The sequence below is a fragment of the Impatiens glandulifera genome, chromosome 7, assembly GCF_907164915.1.
Source record: "Impatiens glandulifera chromosome 7, dImpGla2.1, whole genome shotgun sequence".
In the NCBI taxonomy this organism is placed as follows: domain Eukaryota; kingdom Viridiplantae; phylum Streptophyta; class Magnoliopsida; order Ericales; family Balsaminaceae; genus Impatiens; species Impatiens glandulifera.
Genome location: NC_061868.1, coordinates 11,430,616 through 11,445,495, shown reverse-complemented (window position 1 = coordinate 11,445,495; position 14,880 = coordinate 11,430,616). Strand labels below are relative to the sequence as shown.

Here is a 14,880-nt window from a genome sequence, read left to right as displayed (position 1 = left end):
ATTGTGAGTGGCGGATTTATTATAACCAATACCAAATTTACATTTGGGATGTCTTTGGTAATTAGACATCTGGCTTACCGCTTCACTAGATCTCTTCCAAGAAGCCGTGACATATTTGATTCTCTCATTTTCTTCGGTTAACGATTGGACTGTCTCTTTGAACTTCTCATTCTTTAAGGACAGTCCAACCGGTTCGTAAGTCTCGGTTCCGCTTGGCTCACCAGCGGTACCACTTGACTTTCCGGTTTCATATTTTGTCCAGGTCGGTATTAAAACAGACAATTTTTTGAACTCATCGACCATGTCATTGAGTGCAATAACTATGTCTTCTTTAGTAAATTCTTCAGAAGAGAAATCAAATACCTCAGATTCTTTCTCAGCCGCGAAGCATGTATCAGCTTTATCATCACCGTCGCTGGATGATGAGTCGTCTGAATCGCTATCGGCCCATTTGCTATTGATTTCAGTAGCTATCAGAGCCTTATGCTCTTTTCGGTTCTCCTTTATTTGGTCGCAGCCCTCACACAGTTGGATCAACTTTTCCCAAATTTCTTTAGCAGAGGAGCACAACTTGATCTTACTAAACATGTTTTTGTCCAGCGACTTGAACAAAATGTTTTTGGCAACATTATCCAAGTTATTCATCTTCTTATCTTCCGTCGTCCATTTGTATCTTGGCTTATCAATCCTTATCGGGCCATCGGTAATAACATACCACATGTCATCGTCTTGTGAGGCCAAATGCACTTCCATCCGTGTCTTCCAATCAACATATTCTTCGATACAGAATATGGGGGGCTCGTTGATGAAAGACATGATGATATTCGGTTGCTTGAGTGTTAACAACCTCGCTCTGATACCACTTGTTAGGATCGGGGACGCTCTTGGAGGACCGGGGTGTTTCCGGTTTTAATAAGGGTGGCCGCTTACACAACACAACACACAATTTGGTGATAGTCCGGTTAGAGACTAAAACCGTTCTTAACACTACACAGATTGTCAGACTCTTGAACCGAGTTCAAGTGCGGAAATGTCCGTTTTAATCTGAAGCAACGAATACGATTCGGTTTGGAGAGTATTTAGGAGGAATCGGTTAGAGAGGATGGATAGAATGGTTTGGTTAAGAAAGAGGATTATGTTCCGGTTTCGTTTGAAGTGAGTGATAGTTCGGTTTTAGAGTGAGTAAGTCGGAAAATAAAGAAATGACACAAGACATGATTTTTTATGGATGTTCGGAGCAAACCCTCCTACGTCACCCCTTCTTCTCAGATTATGAGAAGGATCTCCACTAACTTGAATGTTACAACACTCATACAATTCCGAACGAGCCTTAATCGCTACTCGTCGGTTACACCACTCACTATGATGTAATACAATAACATTTTACACTTGGTAAAATACACACACAATACACAAACACTTTCGGGATTTCAATCACTTATGCGTAAGATCTTTCGTTTTCTGTTTCTTCTCTCTTGAATGAGCTTTTTTGTATAAATCTCACGCGTATTTGTGTGTTCGCGCGAGAGCTTCTTTTTTATATTTCTTGAAATGATCCAGCTTCCTTTTATAGTGAATAGATGACAAAGGTCATATTTTCTCTCTCTAGGAGATTGGTCACTGGAAGCCGTGCCGGTTGACACATGGAAGACATGCATAAGGCGGTTTGGACAAATGGCAGACATGCATAAGCCGGTTTGCATTTTGGACACATGGCAGACATGCACTTAGTTGGTTTGCATTTTGGACACATGGCAGACATGCACTTAGTCGGTTTGCATTTTGGACACACGGAAGCTCTTACATATTCCCAAGGAATATTGTAATAATTATCTTGCCTCATGCCTGATTTCTTCTCTTACATATTCCCAAGGAATATTTTGTTTGTCTTAACACGTCTTCAAGATATTCATATCTTTTGAATAATTTGCCCGTTGCAACTCAGCTGGTCCTGAACTTGAACCGTTCCGGATTTCTGTACAAGGATTTCATCTCAAACCTGGGAGTATTTATTAGCCGGAGTTGAGGGAAATTAATGACCGGAGCGGCTGCATTTAATCAACCAGAGCATTTATGACCGAGCGGCTGCATTTAATCAACCGGAGAATTTAATAAACCGGAACTCATTTATGACCGAGCGGCTGCATTAAGTGTCGGTTGACCGGAGCCTTCTTTATTAAATGCCTGTTTGACCGATCTTCTAACTGAACTCCAGTTGACCAACCGGCTGACTGAACTTCTTGGCCGAACCGGTTGACCGAGCTTTTACTTCAAACCGAAGTCAAACAACCGAACGATATATATATTTCCAACCGAACGGATTTTGCTCAATTTCCCACTATGCTACAACAGCTTCTTGTTATATTTAAACCAATTAATATACTTGATATGACTTAGCGGTTTAACATATTTATTTGAACTTAATTTATCTATTCATTAAACCTTTCATAAGTTCTAACAATTATTTTCTAACAATTTCTCCATTTTGATTATTTAGAATAAATATTCAAAAATTGTAATGTGTGGCCGGTTTAAAATTAATCTACTTAATTTTTCTATCAGATACCATTATCATCTTATCATCTAAGAATACTATAAAAGATTCGTGATTGAATTACCTCCTTGTACTCGTAGTTTGATGATATAAGAATTGAGATAACATCGGTTTTGCTAATGAAATGCATCAATCTTGTAATATACTTGTGAAAATTCATAAATATATAATTAGAAAACAAATATACTAATCATTAACATTTACAACTATACATAATTTAATATGTCTTGTGCACTCTCTTTGTTACGCTAACAAATATAAAATGTGCAACTGTATTCTCAAGTCATTATAAAGGAATAACTTTTAAGATTTTAAATTACCGGTGTATAGTTTTCCTAATTTATGGATGAATGTCATCACATCTGACTTTAGAGTATTTACACTAACATATCGAGGTTTTTTAATATCTGCTCAAAATAGAAACCAAGGATAAGCACCAACTTTTGCAGCACTAATCTGAACCAACGAGTTATTAATTGAAAAATTACAAAAGCTCATTATAAATATCACTTATGAAACACATACAAGTGTAGTCCAACAAGGAAACTAAAAAACAAAATTCCTACACTGGAAATAACTGTAGAATTTTCAAGTGAAATGCATAGTATGTCTATGAACCAAAAGTTTCAGAAAGATTCATCAACTGGTTGACATTTTTTACCCACTTCCTTTCTAATAGTTGAGCTAAATTAATTGTAACACATTTTATGGATAATGAGAAATTTGTATGCATCACCCATGAATGACTCTGCCTAGAAACATTTTTTTAAGAAGACTCTTGTTTAAATATAATATAACTAATGATTTCAAAATATACACAAAGGGAAAGATGAATAACCTGTCCCAAGAAAATATCATAAGTGATAATGCAACATCAATCCCCATTGTCTCTGCAACCAAAACAACATATGATACAATTATGAAGGATGAATGTATGATACAAATTCTGATTAATAACCCCTACACAAATACTAAGTTAAAGAAAAAAGTTAGGCATGTTCGTTTTGCTTTATTAATCATTTGATCGACAAATATTTCCTTCTATGATTCCATTTCTTAGTTCCATAAAATATCAGCATATATTTCTCTCTAATAAATCACACAACTATGTTTAGCTTGACATATATAAATATCTAGACTAAGAAATCAATACTCAGATTTAAGGATCATTAATACATTTTTATTTTACTTTAATAATTATATCATATGTTGTATCACTCAAATTGGAACACTAATAGAATATTTGATCACTCAATTGCAGTTGGTTTATTCTTATTTATCTCTTAGCACCACTTTTCAGTTTCCTGCTCAAGCTTGTCTAGCTAAATATGAGAAAATTAAATAAGCATGAGGTTAATTGTGACATGGATTTATTAATTCATTCCTATAGAAGAAAATCAATCATCTTACAGGGACAACAATGTTGAAAGTCCCCTCTTGTCTGCATCATCTGCATTATAGAAACCTTGCCCATGTACCATATTTCATTAGCTTTTTTTGGTCCAACGTATCTCATTAAGATAACATTTTAGGTACCAATAAAAAAACTAGAAAAAATAATCTTGTTGTATTGATAACTTACCAAACGAGACATTGTGGTAGTTTACATAGCCAATATCAAAGCTTTCAACCTACAATGAGCAAACGCTATATTATAATCATGTTTTAAGGGAATAAATAGCTCATCACCTTTAATCTAGTTTGACCAAAACAGCATTATTTGTGTCCATCATCTGATTTTATAAAGAATAATTATTTTTCTTTACAATGATTGCATCTTAGTCTAATTTCATAAATCTTAACACTATTACACAATTATTTATAGTATTAAAAAATTGGTGAGGATAATTATTTGTTGATTATTGGATGTTGGTTCTTGTAATAAGAAAATAAAAACTACTATGTGTGTTATGGAAATGTTACCCTATCTTGAAATTTATGCACGACTTTGACCTCTAAAGGTTTTACATATCAGCTTAGGATCTCCAAAAGTGCATGAATGATTGTATTCCTACCATACCCTAGTCTACTGAGCTAATCTGAATCTAACATCATATATGCCTAGATTCTAACAAGTATAGAAGAATAAGTTATCTCACATATACCCTTCGGCATTATAATGCTTTTAGGGGCATTTTTCAAATGGTTCTTGATGATAAAGAAGCGTAAATGTTTCTTTTTTCATATATTGTTTATTATCATATAACCGGGAATATCAGATTTTGAATTGACGGAGAGGGTGTTCGGACAACAAAAAACACGGGGTAGTGTTTGGAATGGGATCAGGCGTCCGGCCCACACACTTTCGTGAGGATCGTCGAAGTGGAAACAGTTCACAGCGAAATAATGAGCGATTGTTAGAAGAGAATCAAATAATGAAGCTCAAGCTTGAGGAACTGGAGAAGAGGGATGAAGAAAGAAGGCGCAAAATGGAAGAAATGGAAGCCGAAAAGAAAGAAATGGTGACAAGAATGGAGAGGGAGAAGTTAGAGATGAACGAGAGAATGGAGAGGGAGAAGTTAGAGATGAACGCAAGAATGGAGAGAATCGAATTGTTTATGAGGCAACAACCAACTCCTCCCCCCACAAGCTAAGGTTGTTTCGATTATGTACATGTTTTCATTAGTAGTTGAATTTATAACAGATTGTTCGGAATATTAGTTTGGTTTCGAATTTTGTAATGTTAATGATCAATTAATGTGATCGTTTAATGTATGTTGCATTTCTTTTATCATTCATATATTGGTTTGGCTGAACAGGTTTTGGTTGCGAGCAAAATAATCCGCACGTTTTTAAAAATTTACAGGAAAAAACCGAAAGTAATATCGAAATCTCTCGGTTTTCTTCAAAAGGAGAAAACCGAGAGTTATTAGAAAACTCTTGGTTTTTACCCGAAGAGCAAAACCGAAAGTTAAATCAAAACTCTCGGTTTTTCCACAAAGAGAAAAACCGAAAGTTATTTGTAAAACCCTCGGCTTTTCCACATAGAGAAAAACCGAAAGTTATTTCTAAAACCCTCAGTTTTTCCACAAAGAGAAAAACGAAAGTTATTTGTAAACCCTCGGTTTTTCCACAAGAGAAAAACCAAAAGTTTTCATATAACTCTCGGTTTTTCTCTTTGTGGAAAAACCAAGAGAGTCAATACCGAGAGATGGCGAGAGTTACTAAAACCTTCGGTAAGGTGTCTTTACCGAAAAATATAGGGTCAAAACCGAGAGTTTTTACTCCCGGTCTTGACCCCTTTTTCACCCCGTGCATGGAGTAAATTATGTGGAATACCTGGTCTAGATGAAATTAAATTCCATTTAAGTCATTAAACATAACTACTGCATATATCACCATTGAACAACCAAATAATATAAAGAAGGCATGTCAAACATGTTAGACAACTAGAATCTCAATAACATGTGGCTTCTAGAAGCAATGCAAACAACCCAAGTGTCTCAATCACCATAATGGAATAATTATTCTATCTACAATTTCCTCCGCACTCAAATTTTATTTTTTCAATCCCTAAGCTTACCAAAAGCATTCATTTCTATGTCATTTTTCAAAATACCACAACTAATAAGAGGATAAGCATTTGCTCCCGGATCACTTTTCACAATACACCAACTAATTCTATCATATTTTAGCCTCTATTTTTTACTAAACCATAAGAAGTTATCTCCCAGGTCATTTAATATGAAAAAAAAAATAAACTAATTTCAAGAAAAAGTTGTTTATGAAAATAAAACAAACTAAAACACATATAACAATCTACATGCATTCTCAAAGAAAGCTAAATGTTGAAGAGTGTTAAGTTAAATGTTGAAGAGTATATCAAATTCAATGTGAATTGACAATCCACCAATCAACATCAAATAATAACACTCACTAATTTCCCACACTCCACTCTACCCTCTGTTGCTGCAAAGGGGGCAGCAGGCATCATAAATTAATTTAGTAAATACATATTTGAGTTTTAGAAAATTCTTGAAACAAGAAGACAGAGATGTAAGCTCCAAAAGAAATTCAAGTTAAAATAAACAAGGGAACCAAACACAATAATTATTAGATTCCTAGACTAATTTAACAGAGGCCAGGATTGTTGTAATAGAAGTATAAAACTCAAAGTTGAACATGTAGCACATAAAGCATTATTCAAAATCTGTATATAAAGAATTTGATAAAAAAAAAATAAGATGCTGATTTATCAGAAAACCAATCTCAAGATCTCAGCAAAATTTAAATGAGAATTGTCTCAAAGCATCTCATCACTACAATATCTGAAACAAAACTTATAATATGTATTGATAACAATCTTAGCGTATACCACAAATTTCAAGGAGAAGCATATTCACAAAATTAATACATAAGAATGGCTTAGTTTGAGCTTAAAAATCATATCAATAACAAAAAAAATTGGTAGCTAACTCCAATAAAGCACAGTAATTAAAATTGGAAAATTACCAGCTTAACAAAGAAATTAAACAAAAATGAACAATACAAATTAGACTAAAATTAGAAAAGAAAGCAAATTTATACAAATTTTGTGAATCAAATCTCACCATAGTATTATTTCGTAATCCACTTCTCTTTTTCATCTAAACTTTGCATCTATTTGCTGTATTTATAAATGAGATAGATTTACCTAAAACATATAAGTTTAAAATCAACTGTAATAGAAATTAACAGAAATCTTAACAATAATTAGAAAAATTGTAGAAATATACCAGTAGAAGAGGCTTGTTGAACAACTCAGAGTCTTGTTTCTTGAGATATCTATAAATTTTTAAGATACATAACAAGATTTAATGGAAATATGAATGCAAAAGACATGTGAATACCATTAATTGATGAATTTCATAATGATAGTTTAAGAAGAGCGAAACAAACAATACAAGAAGAGATTGATGAGTTTACGTCGATAACTAAGGAGTCCCGATAGGCCGCGTTGGATCTAATAGCCTAAGTGGCTATGGACGTCCGGGAAAGTTTGCCTAATAATCATGATTAGACGGCTCTAAATGATGACTATCTTCTTGAAAGGTCACAGATCTGAAGTCACCTTTGTGTGTGAACACTAGGAGCATAGCCTCCTCCTTGAAGCTCACTCCAAGAGAAGATTTCTAGGGTAAGGTCCACGTTAAATTTATTTAAAATATAATTAATATTTTATAAAGAGAAACAATCAACAGTATAAATTTCCTATAGCTATTTAAATATACACTGCAACAAAAAAAGACATTTGGCGACGCTTAAAAAGACTTCTGCCAACCCTTAAAAAGCGTCGCCAAAAATGTCACCGACTCTTATTCTTGCGTCGTCAGAAGCAGGGTGGGCGGAAGTTTTAACAACGCTTATTTAAGCGTCGGTAACATTAATTTAAGTGTCGCCAAAACTCTATTTAATTTTTAAAATTTTATTTTTTATTTCCATTTTTAACAAATTTTTTAATTGAATAATCATTAAAAAGAAACATTTAGAAGATCTAATTATTATCATTTAAATAATAACAAAAGAAATATAATTCATCTCAATAATATTATCTCATAAATCATACCATAATTAAATAAAAAACATTAATTAACATATTATAATTTTATAATAATGTTCTAATAGCTTAAAAAATAATTAAACTAAAAAATACTAAGCTATATAAAAAGATATAAACAAAGACAATTACTCCATAAACCACTTAAAGACAATTTTGTGTATCCGACTTTTTGGCACCAACTCTAGTAAATCCTCCTTTAAACATTATTGGAACTAATATTTGACCACCAGACATTTAGTTAGATTTGCATTGCAACTGAATTAATTATGTGATTTATTGCTTGCAATAAGATCCAAGGAAAAATCATTTAATTTCCCTTGACAACATAAACAAATAGTGTCAGCAGACAACAAAGTATATTTCCTTAGTTAAAAAAGATGTCAAATACGTCGTCACTCCTTTTCGTAAATACACTCAACAAAAGGTGTTGGAGAATTTCTCACACCAATCAAGTTAAGAGAGACTTTAATACTATATTCTAAAAAAAACTCAATTCACATTCAGCAATTGAGTCAAGTAAATCTCTATAACTTACTCAATCTTCACACAATATAAAACAAGAGATCTTAACTCAACATATGATATAGCCTTTTGGAAGTATCAAAATGAATAGTTGGTAAGGATAGAAATTTACTCAACTAAAGCTTATATGTAATGCTAACCTGCATGGAGAAATTAATGTCATGAACTCTATAATAGGCCAAGGTTGTAGTAAGCAGCTCCAACACCAGTCCCAGTAAAGCCAGCCTTTCATGTTCCAATGGAAGTTGTATGTTAGATTTTTTATTGAAATTGGAATCGAAGAAAATAAAACTCAGTAGTTCCACTTATAAGTATTAACATTTGTAATTGATATAAACAACTCTCTCTAGACCATACTTTGTAACTAATGAAATTATGTTAACAAGCTATTTTAGAAAACATATACATAACATGTGAATCTGGTGAGTGACGAATCCAATCTGCACCAAAAACTTCTCTACAAAGTGGCTCAAGATTTGAAAATATATAACTAAATAACAAGACAATAGGAAAAGAAGGTGGATTGAAACTTTTGAATGATTGAGTTTCAAAGGTTAACTTCTGAATGATTTCTCCAAGGACAGAAAGAAATTAGGTGGATTGAAATTTTGATTGCGAACAAGATTAACGTTTGAATGATCACCCAAAATCAAACATTTTTTCCTTGATTAGGTTGGATTGAAACTTGTGTATACACAGATGAAATATTTTATGTATATTTTTCTTTTAAAAATTAGAACATCTCATTCAATTATTGTAAATAAAAAAAGAAAGAAATAAAAAGAAAGAAAAGGCAAGTAATTTGATCTATCCAGTGTGAAAAGCAAGTAATTTTCTTTGTCTAGCAAAAGACCCTGGTTCAATTCTCAATTTTTTTTAAACAGATGTTTGATTCTCAAATTAAGTTTTAGGCAAACAAATATTATAAAAGCAAACAAATATTATAAAAAGCTAGAATATAAGGAAAACAGTTAATTTGATGTGAATGAATGTTGAGCATGCTTACATTAGAACCAATAGCAATGATCAAAGATTGATATTAAAGGTTTTCACTTTCCATAGTAGCACTTATGAGAGACTTAGAAGCAAGATCTGTCTTAACTATCTTTGGTTGAATCAATTCAATTCCTGTAACAAAAAAAACAAGTATGATTAAATCATTTGTCTATTAGACTCTCACATGAGAGATGTGATCTTAATATTTCAAGAATTAGCAAGAATCAACCTTTCTCCATATACCACTCTACTAGCAATCTTTCACCTGCACTTCCAACACAACCGTGAAATCCCGGTCGTCTTGGAGGTGTTGTGTGCAACCAATTTAATAATGAACAATAAACTTTATTCATTGAAATCAACAAGAAAATAGTTATAAGAATTACAAAATTAATAGATAAGTTCACAAAAAGCCAGTTACAGACTTATATGAGCAACAACATTTTTAATCATTGATTATCCCATTGCAGATCTGAGCTCATTTTAAGCATCCTAAGTGACTGGAATCAGTATCAAATGGACAAGAAATATAAAATACATTAGATTATCAGCAGTAATGATTTAGAAGATTGAAAACTTAAATTCAGAAAGAAGGTATCCCTTGCTAAGAGTTGGACGCACATAAGGAGCAACCTGAAATCCATAAAGGTTCATCATCACAAGTACCAATAGTGATGACCAAAATGACCAAAATATCAGACATTTGAGAAATCGAAGATGAGAACCTTGAGATTACCATGTTAAGATTGCAGAGTTGTGGGATCTTGTCTCCTCGATATTTGCATTGACATTTGCAGTTGCAGGAACCTTGTTGGGCTTTGTCTTGAATTAATTCATCTGGGTATTGTGTTGATTGTTTGATCAAATGAATAAATTTCTAATCCAGTTGATGAGTATATATTGAATGAATACATACCCAAGTGGAGGATTGTCTGAGGCTCCATCCAATCCATACGTGCAATATGTTTGACATCAGTTGGAAGCCCAATTTTAATCTCTCGTTCCTCCTTCACAACTGTAACACAAATAAGTAATATGATAGCACATGAGCATAACATAATTAAGGTAATACTATGGATTTGATATTTTCATTATACATCACCATTCAATTAGAGGTGCGATAATATTGGAGTTGTGCAACTTACACTAGCGTTGCCACCTAGGATGCCGTATTTGAAGTTTTTCTCCGCCAGCCATTGATTGACTGCTCTTTGGGTGCCTTAACGATTCAGATTAGAAACAGACTGTAAACGCAGCTCAACATAACTAAGCAATTTTAATGTAATTAAAAGAAAATAACACTTACATTCCAAACTATAGCTCAAGATTAATGAAAGGATTATGAAATCGGCAATCAGTAGCCATTACAGCATAAATAGGAAATGAGAAGTAATTCAGTTCCAACTAACCTCCATGTTATGAAGATAGTAGATATCAGTTACACAATCATCGCATATCGGAGAATCATCAAACTTCCCTTCAATTTCATTTACATCCTTCATTTTCTACTCGGTAAGCACCAACTACATGAATCCACATGTTGTTCTGCAATTTAGCTTTCGAAGTAGTTCCGTATCCCAGATCCTTAGTCATAGCCTTGTATCTCTCACTCTCCGACTATATGACCTAGAAAGGGAAAGCTAAGATGAGGCTGCAGGAGCGCGAGCAGGGAAAGGGAGCGTGAGTGAGGAGCGAGAACTCAAACTCACAAATTGCGGCCTATTCGAAACCCTAAAAGAAGCTTCAGCCGCTTGTGAACACTCCCTGTTATCAAATTCTCATACTTCTTATATTTTTTTTTAAAATAACTCATTTTATTATCACTTAATTTTAATATATTATTATAAATAAAGCATAAATTCGTTGAAAATGTTTTGAAATTAATTGTTAATATTATTATTTTTAAGAAAATTCTCAATTTGTATAATATATATTTTATTAATCTTCTTACACATAAATAATTTAAATAAATTATTTATAAATATATATTATATTTCATATATATTATTAATTAAACTAATTTATTGAGTTAAGGTATGTAAAATTCAATTTGTGTATGACTTTGCAACGGCTTAATATGCGTTGGCAATTATTTGTTACCGTAGGTATATTTTGTTGTAGTGATAGCTTATTTCTTTATCAACAACAACGCGACGGAATTTTAGATTGTGCTACAATTTGTCTCTATTGACTCTTATTTTATTAGTGTACTCAATAACCTAATATTAAGCCTTATTATTCTATTATTATTTTTGTTATTATTATTATTATTATTATTATTCTTATATAATATATATAGAAATAAGTCTATTGAAATAAACAAATTTATATTTAGAGATCTTAAAAGTTATATTTATTTATTTAGAGGTTTAACTATATAAAATACAAATGGTTTTATTAAATAAATATGTATTTCAATTTATTTAAATTTTAACATTATAATATTCTCCAGAATCATATTTAATGAAATTTTATATAATTAAATAAAATAGGGTACATATTATTCATATTCATACAAATAAGTTCTGAAATAAAATTTATTAGTTTTAAAGCTTCATGAGTGTATTTTTTAATTTTAGAACTTAAACTCTTTGAAATATATATTTTTTCATCAAATGAAATATGTATTTTAATTTAATACATTAAATTCTATATATACAATATTCTCCCATATTCATCCTAGAGTTATTTAATGACAAGAATTCTATCAATAAATTTTATTATTGTAGTGTCCTAAGTTTAGTTCATTTATATATCGTTAACTATATGAAAACATATTTGTTTCATCAAATTAAATATGTATTTTCATTTATTGTAAGTAATATAGACATTAAATTCTAAGATTATAATATTCTTCTTAATATTAAATTATAATATTATAATACTCTCCATAATGATATTTTATAAAATTAAATAAAGATGATACATTATTGTTCATATACATACAAATAAATTTTTAGAGTTATTTAAGGACAATAATCCTATTAAATAAATTTATTATCTATAGAGATCATTAATTAATTTTATTATTTTATATAGAGCATACTCTATAAAATACAATTTTTTTAATATATTAAATTTTTATCATAATTCTACGATTATATATATTCTCCATAATAATATTTAATGTAATTACAATATATTCATATTTAGACAAATAATTTTATAAGTTATTTAATTAATGACTATAAGTTTATCAAATAAAATTTGTTATTTTTTAGAGGTCAATAAATTCTCTAAGATTTTTATTTTAGTTAGAGTTTAAACTATTTAGAGCTGAGAAAGAAAAAAATATTTAGAGGAATCTATGTCTTGTTGGATGGATGTCGTGTAAAAAGAAATACGTCGTGAAGGAAGACACGCTAATTGCTCATCGGAAAAAATAAGCCAGGTTGGAGGTAATTGTTCTAACATTTGTACTTTTTATTTAATATTCATAATATTATGTTGAATTAGTAAATCAATTTTAATCTTAAATGTAAGACGTTGAACAATCAACAATTACATTAGAAGGTAAGAAATTGGAGAGAATTTGGTTCTATAATCCTTTCTTAAGAATTCATCTATTGTTTTATGTCTCATATCACCTAGATGGTTTAAGTTCACTTCACCAACCAAGTAATTTGGCTGCTCAGGGTTAACCCCTCTTTTTCCTCATTATTTTCCTACTGCCCTATCAGATTTCGTTATCTTTAGATACACATTGAACTTCATCATCTTCTTAGCAAGACATTAATGATTTTCTGAACATTAAATTCTACTAAGATTTAGCAAGCTGGTTAATGTCGCCCAAAAAACCTCAGTTTCTCTCTCTACACCCTCTTCCATTTCCATCTCAAGACCTGTAGAAAGCAATAATTACTGGATTGAGTCTATACCAACAGTTTTAAATCTGAGTGTAAATTTGAAGCAGCCAGATTAGGATTTTATTTGAATACCGAAAACAAATATCACCGGTACAAAGTCAAGTTGTGATCAGACTTGTTACCAGTTTGCAAAAGAAAGTTACAAACACATGAATTCAAATAAACATAATGAAGGACCATATTATAAGAATTATTATCGATTACTTACTTAATCCTTATAGTGGCAAGATCCTGTTTAACTATTGAACCCATTAATTTGATGGTTGTCTCCTTCCCCTCTATTGCTACATGTGATCTTGAAGGATGCATGATTTAATGAAAAATAAATCTTAAATTTCCAAAAAAAAAAACATCAAAAAAACAATAATAGGAACAAGGCTTTTTTTTTCAGCCAAAATCTACTTTACATGCCCATGCCAAGGTTGCATATATTTAAATTCAATAGTGAAACTTACTTGATACATGAAAATAATGATAAAAATATAGTGTAGCTAGAAATTAATTCAAAATAAAACATGAAGTTTGTAAAATATAACTATAACAACCTTAACACATCAACAAAACTATTTTCCCCATAAAACTCTGGGAAAATGTAACAACAAAATAGCAACACATAGATTGCAATAGAGAAATGTAAGATAAAGCTATAAAATTATGTCATATATATGCAATAGCAAAATGTTCAACCACCAATGTAATTTTAAATAAAAATGGAGTTTTGAAAAGACAATTCAAACAAAGTCACAACACATTACAAAAAGTAAACTTGAATAGTTCAAAAAATGTGATAACTACAACATTTTCAGTCTCCATTGAAGTTGCTTAAGGAAACAACATTATCTGCATCAAGATTCAAATATGTTGCAGCTAGATCCACCTCTTGTTCTCCCTCCCCAGAAATGATCCTCAATAGTTGGTGTTCCCATTACTATAGTCAGGTGTATAACTCAAGGGAGCTTGCAGATCAGAGCTTGTAACGAAGGAGAACGGGATCCACAGATGAAAAAACATCTCCAAAGCTCGCCATAATAGTACATGGAATGGAAGAACTACGAACTTCAATACGTTGCGATTCTGCTTCTACTTGTGATTGCATCACAATGTTCCATCTAGTAATGAACAAAAAAATTGATTTGTGACATGCACTAAAGAATCATTCAACTACAAGACAAGACAATACATAACTACCTCTTCTTCTGGATTCTGATTTCTTATTACTTGATAGTCATTAGTTTCAGCTATATTCCCCTCGTATTGTCTCTTTTCACCAACCGATCCTCCAAATAAGTGTTGTGTTTGTTAATAGTAAAATTAGGTGCATCATTTCCCATAACGAATGAGTAATCGGATTCCAAGATGGAAAATAGTAGCACTCATGCGATCCTTCCTTACCAACTTTTTCA

At 31.5% G+C, this 14,880-nt stretch overlaps 1 long non-coding RNA gene across 1 annotated transcript in view; it reads right to left on the bottom strand.

The window, feature by feature from the left end:
- Positions 1–10,800, bottom strand: part of LOC124910821 — a 38,044-nt gene extending 27,244 nt beyond the window's left edge. The window contains exon 1 of the long non-coding RNA XR_007096462.1: positions 10,757–10,800. This is a non-coding gene — a long non-coding RNA (uncharacterized LOC124910821). The remainder of the gene's footprint in view (positions 1–10,756) is intronic.
- Positions 10,801–14,880: the final 4,080 nt, after the last annotated feature.